Raw genomic sequence first — 19,093 nt, 5'->3', positions numbered from 1 at the left:
GCCTTGATTGCCAGCCAGGCAGAGGGACCCCACCCATGCATGAATTCATGCAACGAGCCTCTAGTGTTTAATAAGTGCCCAAGTGCCTCTTAAGGGAGGGGTTGATACAAAAAGTGAGAATAGTGATGGGGGCCCAACCCTAATAGTATCATTGCCTAATCTGACTACTTTTAAATCTAAATTGTATTTTTTTCAACTCCCTTACTCTTTTGATATGATTCCTCTCAGAACCATATTAAAAGAGGAGAAACGCATAATTCATTCAAAATCTGAATATCCAGCAAGACTGGCTTTATTTTGGTATTGGGTATAGTTACAAAGGCAGAGGGACTATAACAGAAATTTGAATGAGAAGAAATGGAGAACTCATTAGGTGGGGATTTCCAGTGGTAAAATAAAAGACCTAAAACTGCAGAGACATTTGCACAGCCCTGAGAGGACAGGTGTAACCCAAAGAGGAAGTGGTAGTATTTAATTTCAATCAAAACAAGCCTGTACTGAGGATCTCCTTGGACCCCTGGGACGTGTAAGGGGAGCATTTGATCCAAGGTCCTGAGCGGGAGAAGTTCAAGTGTATGTTCTAGGAACAGGTGTGTGTGTGTGTGTGTGTGTGTGTGTGTGTGTGTGTTCTTCATTTTTTGTTTTCCAAACTAGCAGAACTAAAATTATCATCCAGTTCTGGAGAAGCTGAAAGTTGGATTGAAGACCATAGATTCTTGTCTGGGCACAGAAAGTAGAATATCCTAGGTGTGGGAATAATGATGGGAAATGCTTAGGGGAAAGAAAGACTGGGGAATGCATGAATAACAGTAGAGACATGAGCTTTTTGGAGCAGGAGGGAGGGTTGCAGTGTAGGAATGGCACTGTGTAGCCAGCTGCGCATCAATGGCTCATTCCTACACCCACAGGAGACATTGCTAATTGATCCCAGAATGTGGAATCTATTTCCACGGGATGTATCTTAGAATCCTAGACAATTGCTATTCCTGGTTGGTGGAGGTCAACGTAAAGAAGAATAAAGGCTTTGGTGTTCCATAGAACTGAAGTCATAGTCCTCCCACTCTGTCACTTTGGACAAGTGACTCATTTTCTGACAGTGTACAGCATGCTGCTACCATTTGATTAGAGTTGGCACATGATGTGAACTCAATCTACTACCCGAGAAATAGTTACAGATAAAAATAAATTGTACAGGCAACGAGTTGTTCAAGTCTGACTATTATACCACCAACCTCAAGTCTGAATTATTCATTACATTTAAAAAATATACTGGGAAAATCAGTATAGTCAAAATTACAGAGTTGCAGCTGCTGTGTGTGTGTATGTGTGGGGGTACCATTAAAGAAAGAAAATTGTACCAGTAAGGCTATATATATTATTAAAAGAAATTATTTCGGAGGAACCAAGATGGTGGCATAGGTAAACACCTGAACTTGCTGCCTCCCACAACCATTTCAAAACTACAGATAATAGACAAAAGGATTTCAGCCAGAACCACGGGAAGGCTGGCTGAGTGGAATTTATACAACTAGAAGGTAAGAGAAAAGCACACTGAGACTGGGAGAAGGTGTGGAGGTGTGGAAGTGAAGTGCAGAGGTACAGAGGCGCACACGAAAGGGGCTGGCAACTGGGTACACTGTTGTCTTTTTCAATTGGGAGGGAGATACAGGCTCCCGACTGCTCTGAACTCCAGTTCTGGGCAAGACTCTAGGGACCCAGACTCATACGGGGAGAAACTGGACTGTCTGGCATTGGTCCAGAACACGAGGGCAGCTTTGTCTCAGAGGTGCTTGCAGTGATCATTGTTCCTGCACAGTGCTGTGGGACACAGAGAACCGGGGAACTCTTCGGGCAGGGCTGATGGTCAGCCATTGCTGTTTGCTCCACCCTGGTGATTCCCTAAAACTCTGCCCCACCCAATTTACAACCCCACCCAAGCTGTGCGCAGAGACTTTTGCATATGAATGGCCTGGCCTTTTGCAATTTACAACCTAACATACTGCAGCTGGGTCAGAGAACCCCAGAGCCTCCAAAAGAAGGCCCAAAGCTGGACAACAGCTAGCATTGCTTCACAGCTGGGCCTCATCTGGGCACCTCCAAACCCCAAACAAAGAGGAGGAGTCTGCAGATCTCTCTATAGCTCCTGCTGGGTGGCCTCAGGCAGTGGCTGACTTTGCACCTCCTTGGAGATCCAAGAGCCAGTGTATCCAGTGGTCAGAGTGAGACCAATCAGATTACAACTCTTCACATCCATAAGAGACACACTCAGGGGGCAGACTCAGTGAGTGCCAAAGCCCCACTGAAGCAAGTCTTGCCCCATAAGGGTGTCAGCACAGAAGTTCTCCCAGCATAGACACAGCTGATCCTCACAGCCAATTGGCCTGGAGGTCAATTCCTCCCAGTGATACCAACAACAATCAAGGCTTAACTACAACAAGACTGTGCACACAGCCCACAAAGGGGTGCACCAAGAGTGTCCACCTCAGGTAACTGGGGAGGCTGAGCCACTGGGCCCTATAGGACACCTAGCACACAAAGCCACTCTATCAACACAGGGAAGCAGCCAAAATGCGGAGACAAAGAAACAGGTCACAAATGAAAGAAATGGAGGAAAGCTAACTACTGGATATAGAGTTCAAAACCACGGTTAAAAGGTTACTCAAGAATCTTCTAGAAACCTCTGAGAAATTAAGTGAGACCCTCAAGGATATGAAAAGGGACCAACTAGAAATTAAGCATACACTGACTGAAATAAAAAATAATATACAGAGATCCAACAGCAGACTAGAGGATCCCAAGAATCAAGTCAAAGATTTGAAATATGAAGAAGAAAAACACACCCAACTGGAAAAGCAAAAAGCAAAAAGAATCCAAAAATTTGAAGATAGTGTAAGGAGCCTCTGGGACAACTTCAAGAGTACCAACATCCGAATTATGGGGCTGCCAGAAGAAGAGAGAGAGCAAGATACTGAAAACTTACTTGAAGAAATAATGATAGAACACTTCCCCTACCTGGTGAAAGAAATAGACTTACAAGTCCAGGAAGTGCAGAGAACACTAAACAAAGGAATCCAAAGAGGACCACACCAAGACACATCATAATTAAAATGCCAAGAGCAAAAGACAAAGAGAGAATCTTAAAAGCAGCAAGAGAAAAACAGTTATTTACCTACAAGGGAGTACCCATACGATTGTCAGTTGATTTCTCAACAGAAACTATTCAGGCCAGAAGGGAGTGGCAAGAAATATACAAAGTGATGAATAGCAAGAACCTATAACCAAGATGACTCTACCCAGCAAAGCTATCATTCAGAATTGAAGGTCAGATAAAGAGCTTCACAGATAAGAAAAAGCTAAAGGAGTTCATCACCGCCAAACCAGTATTATATGAAATGCTGAAGGGTATTCTTTATGAAGAGGAGGAAGAAGAAAAAGATAAAGATAAAAATTATGAACAACAAAGTGACAACAAATACATATCTATCAACAAGTGAATCTAAAAATCAAGTGAATAAAAAATCTGATGAACAGAATAAACTGGTGAGTATAATAGAATCAGGGGCATAGAAAGGGAGTGGACTGACAATTCTCGAGGGGGAAGGGGGTGTGGGGGTGCGTGAAGAGACTGGACATAATTAGGAACCAGGGAAACAAACAAACCTGGGTTCAAATCCATTTTCCACCCTCTGTGAGTCCTTGCACAAGTAAACTAACTTCTCTGAGCCTCAGTTTCAACATCTTTAAATGAGTATTACGACTTTCCTCTTTGGGTTGTTGTATTAATGTGATGAAAATATGTCAGTAGACTATGTCTATTAAGCAGTATGTTTCCTGTAACATGTCAATGATCTGACATATGCACTATTGTGTCTATTTTAAACTGAACGCTGCAAAGCAGCAGGGCCCATCCGTGACTAAATGGTATGAAAAAGCACCTGGGAGCACAACCCAGAAGGCAAATGACAATGTGGTGATAAGAGGACCAATGGCGCAGGAATCATTGCTAGTATTTGGGAGGCTCGTTGCTAATATTGGGGAGGCTCAAATAAGATAATGTGTGTGAAGACACATTGAAAACTGCAAATTACATATACACGAGAGAATGTCTAAGTGCCAGTGAAAGTGGATGGGAAAAGCCTGCGTGTGATATGTTGCCAGGATGACAGTGGCTTACCCTTGCATAGAGCACTATACTCTTCAAAGCATTTTCATGTTTGATCCCAGTTAACATTGATCTCTGTTTAATATTCCCAGCAGACCAGAACACTCAGGGAATTAAGGCCTATTAGATGCCTTTTATTGCAGACAAGAGGTTAAATGCCAAGAGTAAGGAGAGATCATTATCACTAGTTCAACCTCTTCAATGTATAGATGAGAAATGAGGCCTGTCTCAAAGACTGAGTGTGGCCCCTTGTCCTCTTCGTAATCGCTTCTCCGTGCCTCAGTTTCCATATCTATGAAATAGGGTATTGACAGTACCTAGCTTCTGGAGTTGTCAGAAGGACTAAAGAGTTAATATTTGAAAAGCCCTTAGAGCAGGGGTGGGCAAACTTTTTGACTCGAGGGCCACAATGGGTTCTTAAACTGGACCGGAGGGCCAGAACAAAAGCATGGATGGAGTGTTTGTGTGAACTAATATAAATTCAAAGTAAAGGAGCGGAGGGGAGAGCAAGAGAACCGGATAGAACAGCCGGATCCGGCCCGTGGGCCGTAGTTTGCCCACGGCTGCCTTAGAGTGATGTCTGGCATAATGTCAGTGCTTTGTGAATATTAGTTAAATAAAAAATAAAAGAGAGTCCTTGACCTCAGAGGGAAACACAATTTTCTGTTTGTTTTTCCCCCCCTTTCTTCTGTAAGGTTACGAAGGAAGGGGGGGGGGGGAAACAGAAAACACATCACGTGTCCAACGTGACAGAGTGGCAGGTCTGGGGCTTGAATTCCGTTCTGGGGAACTCCACAGCCTTTATTCTTCTTTCCACTGAATCCACCAATGAGGAATTACAATTCTTAGCCAGTTAAAATGAGCAAGCCCTGCTCAGGAATAGAAGGTACGGGCTTTCCTAGAGTGTCCCTTCTCAGGTAAATTTTGGGAGCTAGACAGTTTGTGACTAACTTTGCTTTCTTTTTATGTAGTTATTTATGTGTTTATGTATGTATGTACATGTTATTTTTAATATCCTGAAACCAGTCACTCAAAAACTTGCCCTAGAGTTCCACAATACAGATTTAGAGGACTGGTTCTCAACCAGAGACAACTGGAACTTCCAGGAGACTTATGGCAATATCTAGAGACATTTTTGGTGTCATAACTGGGGTGAGTGGTAGAGACCAGGGATGTTGCTAAACAACCTGCAAAGCACAGAACAGCCTCCACAACCAAGAGCTTTCAAGTCCCAAATGTCAGCAGTGCTGACGTGAGAAACCACGGTGTCGAGAACATCAACAGCTCCATGAAATGTGAGCACAGGAGGGATCCCAAAGGTTGTCTAGTTTCCCAGCAGATGCATAAGTCGTGTCTACAATAGGCCTGACAAGCAGTCCCTGTGAGGAATGAAAACTAACACGTCACTTCTTAGTTCAGAAATGTTCAGAATGCAAACACTGGAACTTGGGAATCATTCTGTGACTCCAGGATCCCCCATGGATTCATTCACATCCTGTTCTGAAATTCCTCCCCTGTGTGGCAAGTCCTGCTAAGTCCACCCCCACCACCATGCTTGCCTCTTGTACTTCTGCTTACTGTTCCCAAGTCAACAGTTTAACCTATCCAGTTCTATCATTTTTTTTCCTCTTTAAGTAAACTTTTAATTGAAGAGCAATATACAGGTAGGGCAAAAGTAGGTCTACAGTTGTGAGTACACAAAACACAGTTTATTCTTGTATTGTTATTTATTAACTAGTAGCCCTGCGCACCAATCCGTGCGCCAGTAGCTTGCTAGTAACTCGCTGCCGCCCTCCTGTAGCTCCCCTGTCCCCCTCCCCCACACCCCCCCTCATAGCTTGCTGCCCTGCCCGCTCCTGTAGCTCTCTGCCACCCACTTGTAGCTCGCTGCCCCACCCTCCTGCTGATCCGAGATGCAGTCATTATGCGGTCAGTGCCAGGGGTGGGCAAACTTTTTGACTCGAGGGCCACAATGGGTTCTTAAACTGGACCGGAGGGCCGGAACAAAAGCATGGATGGAGTGTTTGTGTGAACTAATATAAATTCAAAGTAAAGGAGCGGAGGGGAGAGCAAGAGAACCCTCTGCTCTTTCGGCTCCGCGGGCTGGATAGAACAGCCAAACGGGCCAGATCCGGCCCGCGGGCCGTAGTTTGCCCACGGCTGGGTCAGTCGTTACGCTTCACGGCATAATGACCGTTTGCATATTACATCTTTATTATATAGGATTATAGTATCACTTATTTGTATTATAACTGTAGACCTACTCTGCTCACCCCTGTATATACAGTAAAGTGCAGAAGTCGTAAACATGATCAATGAGCTTTCACAAAGTGAACAATTCTTGTAACCAAAACCTGATTCAAGGACTAGGCCATTACCAGCACCCCAAGAGCCCTCCTTACTAGGCCATTACCAGCACCCCAAGAGCCCTCCTAGGGAGCCTTACACTCTGCCCAAAGGCAACCTCTGACCTCCAACACCAGAGGCTCATTTTGCCCGTGTGTGCCTAATTATATACATTATTTATTTTTCTGTGTCTGGCTTCTTTTGCTTAAAATTATGATTGTGAGATTCAACTATGTTAGATGTAGCAATAATTCATTCATTCTTTTTTTCAAAACTGATTTTTAGAGAGAGAGAGGAAGGGAGAGGAAGAGACAGAGAGAAACATCAATGTGAGAGTGAAACATCGATGGGCTGCCTCTTGTACTCCTCCTACCAGGGATCGAGCCTGCAACCTGGGCATGTGCCCTGACTGGGAATGGAACCAGAAACCGTTTGGTGCACAGATGACTCCCAACCAACTGAGCCACACTGGCTAGGGCTAATTCATTCATTCTTATTGCCATATAATACCCTATTATATAGATACTAGAGGCCCGGTACATGAAAATTCATGCACTAAAGGGGGGTACCTCAGCATGGCCTGCCCCCTCTCACAGTCCGGGAGCCCTCAGGGGCGGGAGGCGACCCGGTGATCAGGAGAAGGCAATGCCCCCATCACACCTCTGCTCCTGCCACTGCCAGCAGCGCAAGCCTTGGCCGGCCCTGCTTACCTGAGCTTCGGGCAGCCCTGGGCGGCTGGGCAGCTGCCATCTGAGACTTGCCTGCACCTCAAGCATCAGCTGGGCAACCGCCATCCGAGGCTGGCCCTGGGCAGCTGGGGGGCTGAGGGGACCGGGGGACTCCAGAGGCAGGCATGTGGAACAGTCGGACCCACCTGGGGGCTGGCCTGGCTGTGCCATGCGCCTGCCACCCTGACGGGGCTGAGGGGATTGGGCACTGCCATCTTGTGGCTGTGAGTACCACCATCTTTGAGAGCGTGATAGTCAATTAGCATATTCCTTATTGGCTGTGGGTGACGCCATCTTTGTGAGGGCATGATGGTCAATTAGCATATTCCCTCTTTATTAGATAGGATACCACAATTTATTTATTCATTCTACCATTGTATTGCTTCCAGTTTGGACTATTACAAATAGCATAGTGCTGCTATGAATATTCTTGTACATATCTTCAAGTGGAATATGTATGTATTTGTTATTTCTATACCTAGGGGTAGAACTGCTGGGTCCTAGGGTTAGTAGATAATGCTAAACAGTATTCTGAAGTAGTGGTAACAATTTCCACTTCCATCAGTAATGTGTGAGAGTTCTATTTGCAGCATATCCTTGCCAATACTTGGTAATGCCAACATCTTTTTTCTACCCACAGGTTGCGAAAGAACCTGGGAAACAGGTGTCTAGGTTTAAGACTGAGAAAAACAGAAATTATGGTCAAATGATTAAATAGACTTGCCATATTTAGGAAAAAGAAAACCAGGATATTCAGTTAAATTTGAATAAGTATGTCTCATGTAAAATTTTAGACATACTTATATTTAAAAATTATTTGTTCTTTATTTGAAATTCAAATTTCACTGGACATTCTGTATTTTATCTGGAGGGCTGGGAGAATGACTGTAGTATTAGTTACCAGTGTGGGAGCGGTGGATAACTGCTCCCCATATTTACAGGAATGGGAAGTGGTGGGGGGAAGCCAAAAACAATGCAACCTCCTTAGCTTGTACAGGAAGCACTCACTCACTCCTCCAAGAGTGATCAGAGGCCAAAGAACCCAAATGTTGGCAATGATTGGTTTCTTTTTTAAAAAAACAACAACACGTTTTTATTGATTTTCAGAGATAGGAAGGGAGAAGAAGAGAGAGATAGGAAGATCAATGATGAGAGAGAATCATCAGTCGGTTTCCTCCTGCATGCCCCCTCTTGGGGATCAAGCTTACAACCCGAGCATGTGCCCCAACTGGGAGACTAGGAATCAAACCGTGACTTCCTGGTTCATAGGTTGACACTCAACCACTGAGCCACACCAGCTGTGCGGCATTGATTGATTTCTATCTGACTTATTGTAAGAGCATTTCCTCTGGGAACACACAATTGTTTATTCCTGGATAAAGGAAAGAAAACTCAAGGAGCTATTTACACCTGAATTCTAAGCCAGCTCTGCAAGTTAGTCATTTCCAGAGGTATCTATAAGAGATATACACTGAGTGGCCAGATTATTATGATCTCTGAACGCAAAATAGTCTGGCCACTCAGTATATATATATATATATATATATATATATATATATATATATAGCCAGGTGCATGAATTCATGCATGGGTGTGGTCCAGCCAGCCTGGCCAGGGGGAGGGGACATGGGTGGTTGGCCGGCCTGCCTGCTGGTAGAACTCCTGGTCAAGGGGACAACTTGCATATTAGCCTTTTATTATATAAGGTATACATTGAGTGGCCAGATTATTATGTGTTCAGAGATCATAATAATCTGGCCACTCAGTGTATGTGTTAATAAATTTGTGTTTTCTCTCGTTAATCTGTCTTCGGTTATAGGGAACCAGCCAAGATCTTAGAATGGTAGAGGGAAAATTATTTTCCTCTCCTACAATGTCATTTCCGAAATTTTGTCAAAACAATGAAAACTCTGTTATAAAGAAATTTTAAAATGATTATGCTTAGTTGAAGGTATGGTATTTTCTAATTTAAGTGAAATAATTTATATAAACAAAATGGTACTCCTAAAACATTTCCCCTCATGTTACCAATTGTGTTCATGCTTGATAATGCTTACATGAGAAGCTCTCTCAGTAGTATTTGTGTTTTTGATAGTGCAAGACTGAGAATTTTTCTGACACCAGAAAGTCCAGTAACCCTCCTTTCATCAAAAAAGTAGAGGGTACTTGGTTCATTAAAATGATTAATGAGGGTTAAGGGTGGAGATAAACACATGACAAATTGGGTTCTTCCATCTCTCCATTGCCATTCTACTACACTAATCTCTCTAGTGACCTAATTCATTAGGCTTCTCTACTTTTATCTTATACCTAGAGGCTCGGGATTCATGCACCAGTGGGGTCCCTCGCCTGGCCTGTGGGGATCAGGCTGGAACCAGTTCTCTGACATCCTCTGAGGGGTTCCGGATTTTGAAAGGGTGCAAGCCAGGCCGAGGGACCCCACCGGTGCACGATTGGGGCGAGGGAGGGACGCAGAAGGTTGGCCAGCCAGGGAGGGACCATAGGAGGGCTTCAGGGCATGACCGGCCTGTCTCACTCAGTCCTGATTGGCCAGCCCCCAGCAGCAAGCTAACCTACTGGTCGGAATATCTGCCGCCTGGTGGTCAGTGCGCATCATAGCAACTGGTTGAATGGTCAAATGAATGGTTGGACACCTAGAATATTTTATTATATAGGACTAGTGACCTAGTGCACAAAATTTGTGCATATTAAAAGGGAATTAATTAGAGGAAATATTTTAATATTGCTATTTGCCCTTTCTCTATAATAGAAGTGTCAGAGATGAAAGAAAATTATTAAAATGTATATGAAAATCTTCCTCCTGTCAGAGTCTGAGATGTGCCTCAGGAACCAGAGTCAAGTCCCTGCCCACCCACATGCGCCTAGAAATTGTGCGAGACCCAGACCTGGCCGGCCCCACCTTCATTGGGCCAGATCCAGACCCAGTCGTCCCCACCCCCATAAAGCCCCACCGGGTCGGGGGGCATGGCCTCAGGTCACCTGGCTCAGCACCAGGGCAGGAGGCGCACCTTGAAGTCCCCTGGCCCGGGTCAGGGGGCGCGGCCTGAGGTCCTCCAGTCAAGCCCTGCCAGGTGGGGTGCACAGCCTCAGGTCCCATGGCCCAGTGTTGGGGTGGGGGGCGCAGCCTCAGGTCCCCCGTCAAACTCCACTGGGTGGGGGACATGGCCCAAGATCCCCCGTCAAGCCCTGTTGGGCGGGGGGACGAGGCCTGAGGTCCCCCATCAAGCCCTGATGGGTGAGGGGCATGGCCTGAGGTCCCCCATCAAGCTCTGCCAGGCAGGGGACGTGGACTAGGGCACAGCATGAGGTCCCCCAGCCTGGCGCCAGGGCAGGGGGCACGGCCTGAGGTCTCCCATCAAGCCCTGATGGGTGGGGGGCGCGGCCTGAGGTCCCTTGTCAAGCTCCACCAGGCGGGGAATGCGGCCTGAGGTCCCTGTCCAGCCACATCAGATGTGGGGGGGTGCAGCCTCAGGTCCCTGCTGATTGCTCACTAAGGCTCATTATGAGAACTTGGCCTCCACTGTGGGCACAGCCATCTTGTGTTACGGGATTCCTGCCTCTGCTGTGGGCGCAACCATCTTTGTTATGGCTTGACAGTCAATTTGCATATTCCCTCTTTATTAGATAGGATGTGTTAATCTGGTGTCAGGCATCTATGGTTCTCGGGGAAGACTACACTTTCACACCCAAACCCTCTAGGCTTGACCTCAGAGGCCCCTTATAACATGATCCACTCTGTTTTTCCAGTCCTTTGATTACCATTTTTTTTTTCTTATTGGTCAGACCAGATTCCTCACCACTCTGTACTGTTCCTGCTGTGAGTTCTTGCCTCCTGTTTCCTCTTTACCTGTTAACATCTCATCTCAAATGCCACCTTCTCCATGAAGCCATTTCTAATCCTCCAAGTTGGACTTGCCTCTCTCCCTCCTCTGAACTTGCTCATCATTTTTATGATATGGTGGAAAGCCTACTGAGCTTGGGGTTAGGACATGGGCTCTAACCATAGCATTGATATGTGGCGACTTCTGTGCCTTTTCTTTAAATGACAATGACAGTATCTTACCTTCCTTCTTCCAGGTTACTGAGAAAGCTACAGGAAGCTGTACAGTCATGTGCTGCTTAATAATGGGGATACATTCTGAGAAATGCATCATTAGGAGGTTCATTGAACATCACAGGGTGCACTTACCCAAACCTAGTGAGATAGCCTACTGTACACCTACGCTCCACAGTATGGCCTATTGCTCCTAGGCTACAAACCTATACAGCATGTAACGGTACAAAAACAGCATGAGGTTGAATTAAGCACAAGATAAGTCGATGCAATTAAGAGACACAGTAAACATGAGATGGTGGCATAACACTGTGTTACAGCAAATTTTTGTTTTATAAGTAGAAAGAGTACACTCTAAAATAATGATAAAAAGTGTAGTATCTACACTAATAAGAGAAAGATGCAAATTGACCATACCTCTGTGATGTCCACCAGCCAATCAGGAGGGAATATGCAAATTAGAAGGACAAAGATGGCGGTGGCCCCACCACCCAGCAGCTCCAGGCGCAGAGCGGCTGGGCGGGGCAGGAGGTCTGCTATGAGAGGGGGGGGGAGGGATGTACAGGAGCAGTACTCTGGTTGCAGCGAAGACAAAGACGGCAGACTCCAGCCAGAGTATGCAGTAAAGATGAAGATGGCAGACTCCGGCCGGAGTCAGCAGCAAAGGTGGCAGACTCCGGCTAGAGCGAAGGTGGAAGGCGGTGGCCAGAGCGAAGACCGGAGGGAAACCGGTGCCAGAAGCCAGGGGAAGGAAGGCCTATTGCACGAATCTTCGTGCAATGGGCCTCTAGTAGTAAATAATATATAAACCAGTAACATAGTCATTTATTACCTTCAATCAAGCATTAGGTACTATATATCTTGTTTTTAAGAAGATCTGAGCAGTTTATGAATTTATATATATAGTAACAAGATACAAAATGGAATCAGACACAAGGAAAACAAAGCCAGGAGCAACTTGAGCGCATGCCTGAATGTCCCCGTACAGTGCTGGACATCAGCTGCAAATTAGAATCCAAACTTCCTACCAGGCAAAGCGAAGAGGGAACACAACATTTAGGAGATTGATCATGTCCATTAATTAAAAATAGATTAAGACCCAGAGAAATTTCTCATCAAAGCCCTCAAAAAAGAGATGATTTTGACATGAAACAGTCAAGGTCTTGAACAATTTCTCTACAATAAACAGAACAGAGACTTCCCTCAGCCTCTTTCCTACCATAGGGTAAAAGCAGGAGGCTGGGGTAGAATCACCAAAAGTTAATTGATGAGAAGCTAAAACCATTCCATCTAACTACTTACCTCTCCTCTGATAATCTGGTATGATTCAAGAGTAAAAATCACATTATTTAGCCCAGCCATGGTGGCTCAATGGTTGAGCATCAACCTATGAACCAGGAGGTCACAGTTCAATTCCTGGTCAGGGCATATGCACAGGTTGCAGGCTCAATCCCCAATCATGCAGGGGCACCCAATCAATGATTCTCTCTCATCATTTATGTTTCTATCTCTCTCTCCCTTTCTCTCTGAAAAAAAAAAAAAATCTTACCTAATAATAGACAAACATGTAAATTGACTGTACCTCCACTATGCCACCAGCCAATCAAAAGTGATATGCAAATTAACCCAACAAAGATGGCGGTTAATTGCATACACAGGCACCAAGTGACGGGGTGGGACGCAGGCATTCTGCCCCACCCCCGTCTCTCAGGGCCTCTGGGCAGTGTGGGAAGGCGGGGCTGGAGCGAAAAGAGACGGCTCCTGGAGTGGAAAGAGGCGGCTCTAGGAGCGGAAAGAGGCGGCTCTGAGGCCTGAGCAGAAAGGGGCTGGGCCTGAGTGGAAAGGTGGTGCCAGCAGCCAGGGAAAGGAAAGCCCATTCTAGCACGAATCGTCCTGCATCAGGCTTCTAGTATATATATATAACTAAAAAAATCAGATTATTCAGATTATTCTGAGAAACACATGGATGCATATTCTTTGACAATCCTCCATGAATAATGTTTTCACCAGCTGGGGTTTGATAAGAATTGGACAGCAGTGAGGCTGAAGTAGAAGTCTGTGGCAAGAACCTGAGTTCAGATTCCCAACTAGGGCTGCTTATTATTCATAGCAGCAGGTATGCAGAAGGAAAGGCACATAAAGCAAATGCATTCTTATAAAAATTAAAAGATGCAACCAGGACAACACAGAAGGCCACCCTAATAGCGTGGAGGTGAGCGAATTAATGGCTGTCCTAATTCAACATGGAGATCAGCTAAAGGCATACCTGTAGGAAAGCCTTTGTTTTCCTCAGAAACCAGTGCTAAAACCTCATTAGCAGGTGACTAGTGGGAAAATTTAGAAAAACAAATTAGCCAACACAGGCTACAATTGATATTAAGTGAGCCATTTAGAACAAGCTGATAGTGTTTTTTAAGCAGTACATTTTGTGCAAGCACTTACGAATTACATGAGACTGATCAAAGTCACAAGGTTTCACACCACCGAGCCTGAAAACCTTTCATATCAGGTGTTGACAAACCCACCCACTGTGATAACAAAAGAATCCAGTGAAACCCAGTGGACTCTAATTTTAAGAAATGTAACTTCCTGGTTAGCAGAGGTAAAACAATTACAATATGAAACCTTAGATAATGTAGTTAGTTCACCTTTTAAAAATACCAGCCACTTGGCTCCATTGGGATTCTGATCCATTGGTCTGGTTGGAGGGGATTAGTGGCCTTGGAATTAATATTTTTAATGCTCCCCCAGAGATTCCAAGGTGCAAGGAGGATAGAGAATCACTGTATTGAAGGAAATCTATCCAAAGTGAGGATTTGAGTATTGAAGATGTGGAGCTTAAGTCTTTTATACAAAAACTAGAGGCCTGGTGCATGAATTCATGCATGGGTGGGGTTCCTTTGGGTGGCCTGCGGGGATTGGGCCGAAACCAGCAGTCCAATGCCACCTGCAGCTCCAACCTGCCTCTCCCACTTATCCCAGCCCAACTGCGCCTGCTGCAAGCTTGCACCCAATCAGTTCCGATCAGGAGAGGCTTGCGCACCGCCACCACAACAGCGGCGCTCGCCAGCCGTGAGCCCTGCATCTGGTGGCTTCCTGTGTGGCCTGCGGGATTGGGCCGAAACGGGCTCTCTGACATTCCCTGAGGGGTCCTGGATTGCGAGAGGTTGCAGGCCAGGCCAAGGGACCTCACCAATGCACTATCGAGCTGGAGAGGGACTGCGGGAGGGCTCCAGGGCATGTCCGGCCCCGTCTCACCCAGTCCCAATTAGCCAGACCCCAGCAGCCAGCTAACCTACCAGTTGGAGCATCTGTCCCCTGGTGGTCAGTGTCAACCGGTTGACAGTCTTCCCCCTGGTGGTCAGTGCACGTCACAGCGAGCGGTTGAGCAGCCTTAGCATATCATTAGCATATTATGCTTTGATTGTTTGAACAATTAACTGGTCACCGGATGACTGGGCACTTAGCATATTAGGCTTTTATTATATAGGATAGTTTCACTCCAAACATGTATAACTTTAAAAATTTAGTCAAAATAACGTGGTTAATGAAGACAATCTAAAAACATTTTTTTTTCAAAAATATCAGAAGAAAAAATCTCTACTGAATCCACCACACAAACCAAACCACTGTTGACACTTGTGATGTACATCCTTCCATTTAGTCTAATAAAAAAATACTTTGGGTGTGGGACTGTGTTTTCATGAGGGTACTCCCAAATGTGGCAGTAAAACCATTTCTCCTAGAGTGCAGAGAAGGCTGCTTCTCTTGCTGTTTGTTAGATTGGGATGCAAGTACTCATCTCTTCTAAAAAGTAGTGTATCCAATCATTGTGCTTTAACTCAGAATTATTATCTGATTAGTTGATACCCCTACCATGACTCTTGAGTTGGTGTAAAGGAGAGAGAGTATTATTTTCTAAGAAAGTTTAATTTGTGTTTTTCCTACAATTTATTTATATTTGTATAATTAAGTTAAAATCCTATTGATTGAGTGAATGAATATTTTGAGTTACCTTAAAAGTCCCCATTGATATGCAAGTATCCTGAAAATACTCAACTAAAATCAGATTCCTCATTTAAGCAATTATTTATTTCCCCAGACTCAAGTCTTGTCTTTATTCTGTTTCTCTCTTCATATCTTTCTTGAAACTCTGTCTCCAACAGAAGCTCAGTAGAGAGGAACTCCAAAAGATATCACCAACTCCTGAACTTGCAGGGGGCTTGGCTCTACCCCATGCTTAGCATAGTATCAGGCCATATCAACAGTATAGCAGGCCTACAGATGTCTCAGATGTAATATCTTGGCTAAATGAACCAGAAGACCTATGAAATTCAACACCGTATTTTAAATCTTTCTGTAACTCAAATTTGAATGGGAATTGCCTGTCCTTTGAATTATGCAGGATGAAGAGCACTTACCTGGTGAGCACAATACAGCTAATGGCTGCCTCTATTTTGGTACAAAACATCTCAAAGGGGCTTGATTTTTTTTATTATTATTTTTGATAAGCAGTCAAGTTTATTAAATGATTTTAAAGTTTGTTTTATTGTGTCTGTGGGGAAGAATCTCCTCTACTCATGTCCCCCAAATTGTATTCATGATTGAGTAAAGAGGGTTAAGATAGTGCTGGTCTGTAACCATAAAATCAATGATTGAAACTTCCAGAATACTGAATTTGAGTAGTGACTGTAATCTATAACTTGAACAAATACCATCCAATATTGTATAAGATGATAACAAAACCATTGGTGAGTGCTCTAGTTGGTACAGATGAATCTCAAAACATCAATGAAAATACAATTATCTGGTGGCCAGAAAACACTTAAATAATGGCCACTTTAATTCAGGAAAAAGGCAGCAGCCTTTAAAAACACTTGCTTACAAAATATTTATTTTCCCCAAAAGCTTCCAGATGTATTCTTCAGAACAGGGTCTTTGCAGTAAGAGGGGCAGCCAGTAAATTCATACACATTTGTGTCCATTTTCACTCCCCCAGGTAAAGCCCAAGTGAGTTTCAATGCAGTGTTTAAGTGCTAATTTTTCAGTGAAACTGATGACCAGCCATGGAGTGCCTGCCCAGGCCTCCCTGCTTCCTCTGCATTTCGTTAACACATTCAAGTGCTCTTAGGGTTGGTTACCTCTCAGGAGGTAAACGAAGCACAGCCTTAGGCACTGTTAAGCTGCACAATAAAGTAAAATGAAAGAGAGAAACATGGACAAATATTTAGTTTCTCTCTCCAAACAAATGTGATCCTTGAGAGAAATAAGCTAGTGGTACCGGACTGACTTATTTATGAAGAGATGTGGACCAGTAGCACCCACATGCGTGTAAGGCCTGATCCTGGTTATAATTAAAGGCCAGTTGTTTTCAGGTCCCTTGCTTCTGAGCGCCAAAGGGTGCTGGTCATTCATCTAACGTTACCGTGTCGTCGGAAGCTGTGAGGATTAGGCAATTGTGGCATATTGAGTGCAGAGAGGTAAAGGGTAGTATTCTCTCCTAACACAGTGCCTGCTCAATCGGTGTTTAAAAAAACCAAAAACAAAGAATGAACAAGCATATGAATACAGCAGCTGTAAGTCCCATACACATAATTTTGGAGTCTCTAGACTAGACATCCAAGACATCAGAGATACCACCACTCAACCGCACCTCCCTGTTAGGTACCATCTTTATCAAATGTGTTTGCCGTGGGGACCTGGAAGTTAAAGGGAGAAAAAAGAGGCTTCTTTCCCTCCTTTCTTTAAACCATGCAAGTGAGAAAAGCTAATTATTCCCTCAACAAGTGAAAGCAATGAGATCTGCCTTGGGAATACTGCCGATAATAACAGGCTACACACCAGGAAAGATAACACGTAGCCAGATCAGGACGATTTCAAAACGTTGTTTTTGTTATATAAAAACAAAGACATTTAGAATTAACTTCTGACAATAAAACAATAATAAACCTTAAAATGACTGAAACAGAAATCGTGCTTGCACCCCCCCAGCAAAACCAATTCCAACAGCAAATCTTGAAACCCATTATAAAATAAGAGAGAAGCCAGAGAAAGACAAGAATCACATGATCTCACTTATATATGGACTCCAATGAACAAAATAATCTGACAAACAAAATAGATCCAGAGACAAGGAAGCATGAACAGACTGAGGATTCTCTGAGGGAAGGGAGTGGGGAAAGAGAAGAGACCAAGCAAAGACCTTACATGCATATAGGCATAACATGTGGACACAGACAATAGTGGGGTGAAGGCCTGGGGATGGGAGTGGGGAAGAGGGGGTCAATGGGGAGGAAAAAGGGGACATCTATAATACTTTGAACAATATAGATAAATTAAAAACAACAACAATGAAAAGAAAATGAGAGAAACTTCCTAGAAGAAATTTAGAATATTCTGTTTAAACACTCCAGTCTTAATGGCGGTACAATGATTTTTTCTTTAATGATTAAAAACATTTCTTTCTTCTTAAAAAATGGGTCTTCTAATGGCACATTTTAAAGAAAAAGTCATGCTATTCACAGACTTAAGAATCACTACTGCCAAACTGAATTTAAAAGACAATTTCATGCTGCAGACATGTGGGTTTTTAAGATTACCCCAGAGTTTACTCCTACTATTCAATTCTCCTTTTGCTTAAGCTAGTTACATGGTAACATTTTATTTGCTCTATAATTTATTTATTTATTAATATATATATTTTTTCTTTTGAAAGCGGATAGGAGAGAAAGACAAAAGATTTGCAAAATGGAAAAGGCACCCTGTATTGCAAAAATACTTACCACACAAAGGTTAACTGTAGAGAACAGCAGCCAGGTCAACCACTGGGAGGCTCAGAAACACTGAACTAATCGCTCTGTTGCTTCAGCCTGGAGTTATAATCACCAAGGGTGGGGTTAGGGGTGGGGAAAGTTAGGAGGTGGGACTGCAGGAAAGAAATCTTGCCAAAATTGTCTTTACTGCCTCTATACTTAAGAATGTTGACACTGTATTTTGTCTAATTGCATTTATTTTTGTGACCTTTGGTTGATAACATCTCTCCCAAAGACAGCAAGATTTATTCAGGATTGGGCAAAAACACATTTGATGAAGGTCCAAAGCTTGTATATTTATTTAGGATTTCTATAATTCATTTATTTCCTAAGGTATTTAAGGTTCTGGAAACATGCCTTTTTGTTGTTTGTTTTTTGTTAATCCTCACTAGAGGATATTTTTTTCCATTGATTTTTAGAGAGAGTGAAAGGGAGGGAGGGAGAGGGAAAGAGAGAGAGAAACATCAGTGCGAGAGAGACACATCAATTGGTTGCCTTCCTTCTGCACGCACCCAGCCTGGGGCTAGGGACTGAACCTGCAACCCTTTGGTGCATGGGCTGATGCTCTAACTACTTGAGCACACTGGCCAGGGCTTGAAACATGTTTTAAAGTAAGAACTGGGCAGCTGGTCTTAGTTAGGTCTCAACAATGCTAAAGAGATATCCAACCTTCCTCTTGCCAGGTTACTGGGACTTTTGTTCAAAGCTGATGGCATGTGCAAGGAAAGATATTGAAGGGTTAGGGGCAGAGCAGGGACATGGCCACTAGCATTTTGGAGCCACTGGTCTGGTGCCAGTGTGGAGCCTGAATTCTCAAAGGCAAGACTGACATCAAGGAGCTCCCTCCAGGGGTAACTCCATAGAGAGTGCAGGATGAAGAGGGCAGGGCAGGGATGGAAAGGAGAGAATGGATTTAACAGAGAAATAGGAAACGGCAGTTCTTAGGAACTGGGCAGAGGGATGGAGAGGG

General features: G+C 44.1%; 1 protein-coding gene across 1 annotated transcript in view; it reads right to left on the bottom strand.

Annotated features, from left to right (window-relative positions):
* PLAC8 (placenta associated 8) overlaps positions 1-18,176 on the bottom strand; it is a 32,689-nt gene extending 14,513 nt beyond the window's left edge. Inside the window, exon 1 of the mRNA XM_080658652.1 lies at positions 18,094-18,176. The gene's annotated coding sequence lies outside the window, so the exon portion shown is untranslated. The remainder of the gene's footprint in view (positions 1-18,093) is intronic.
* Between the last annotated feature and the right edge of the window lie 917 nt (positions 18,177-19,093).

The sequence above is a fragment of the Plecotus auritus genome (genome assembly GCF_963455305.1).
Source record: "Plecotus auritus genome assembly, chromosome: 1".
NCBI classification, from domain to species: domain Eukaryota; kingdom Metazoa; phylum Chordata; class Mammalia; order Chiroptera; family Vespertilionidae; genus Plecotus; species Plecotus auritus.
The sequence above is the reverse complement of the archived record's forward strand: the minus strand, read 5'-3'. Positions and strand labels throughout refer to the sequence as shown.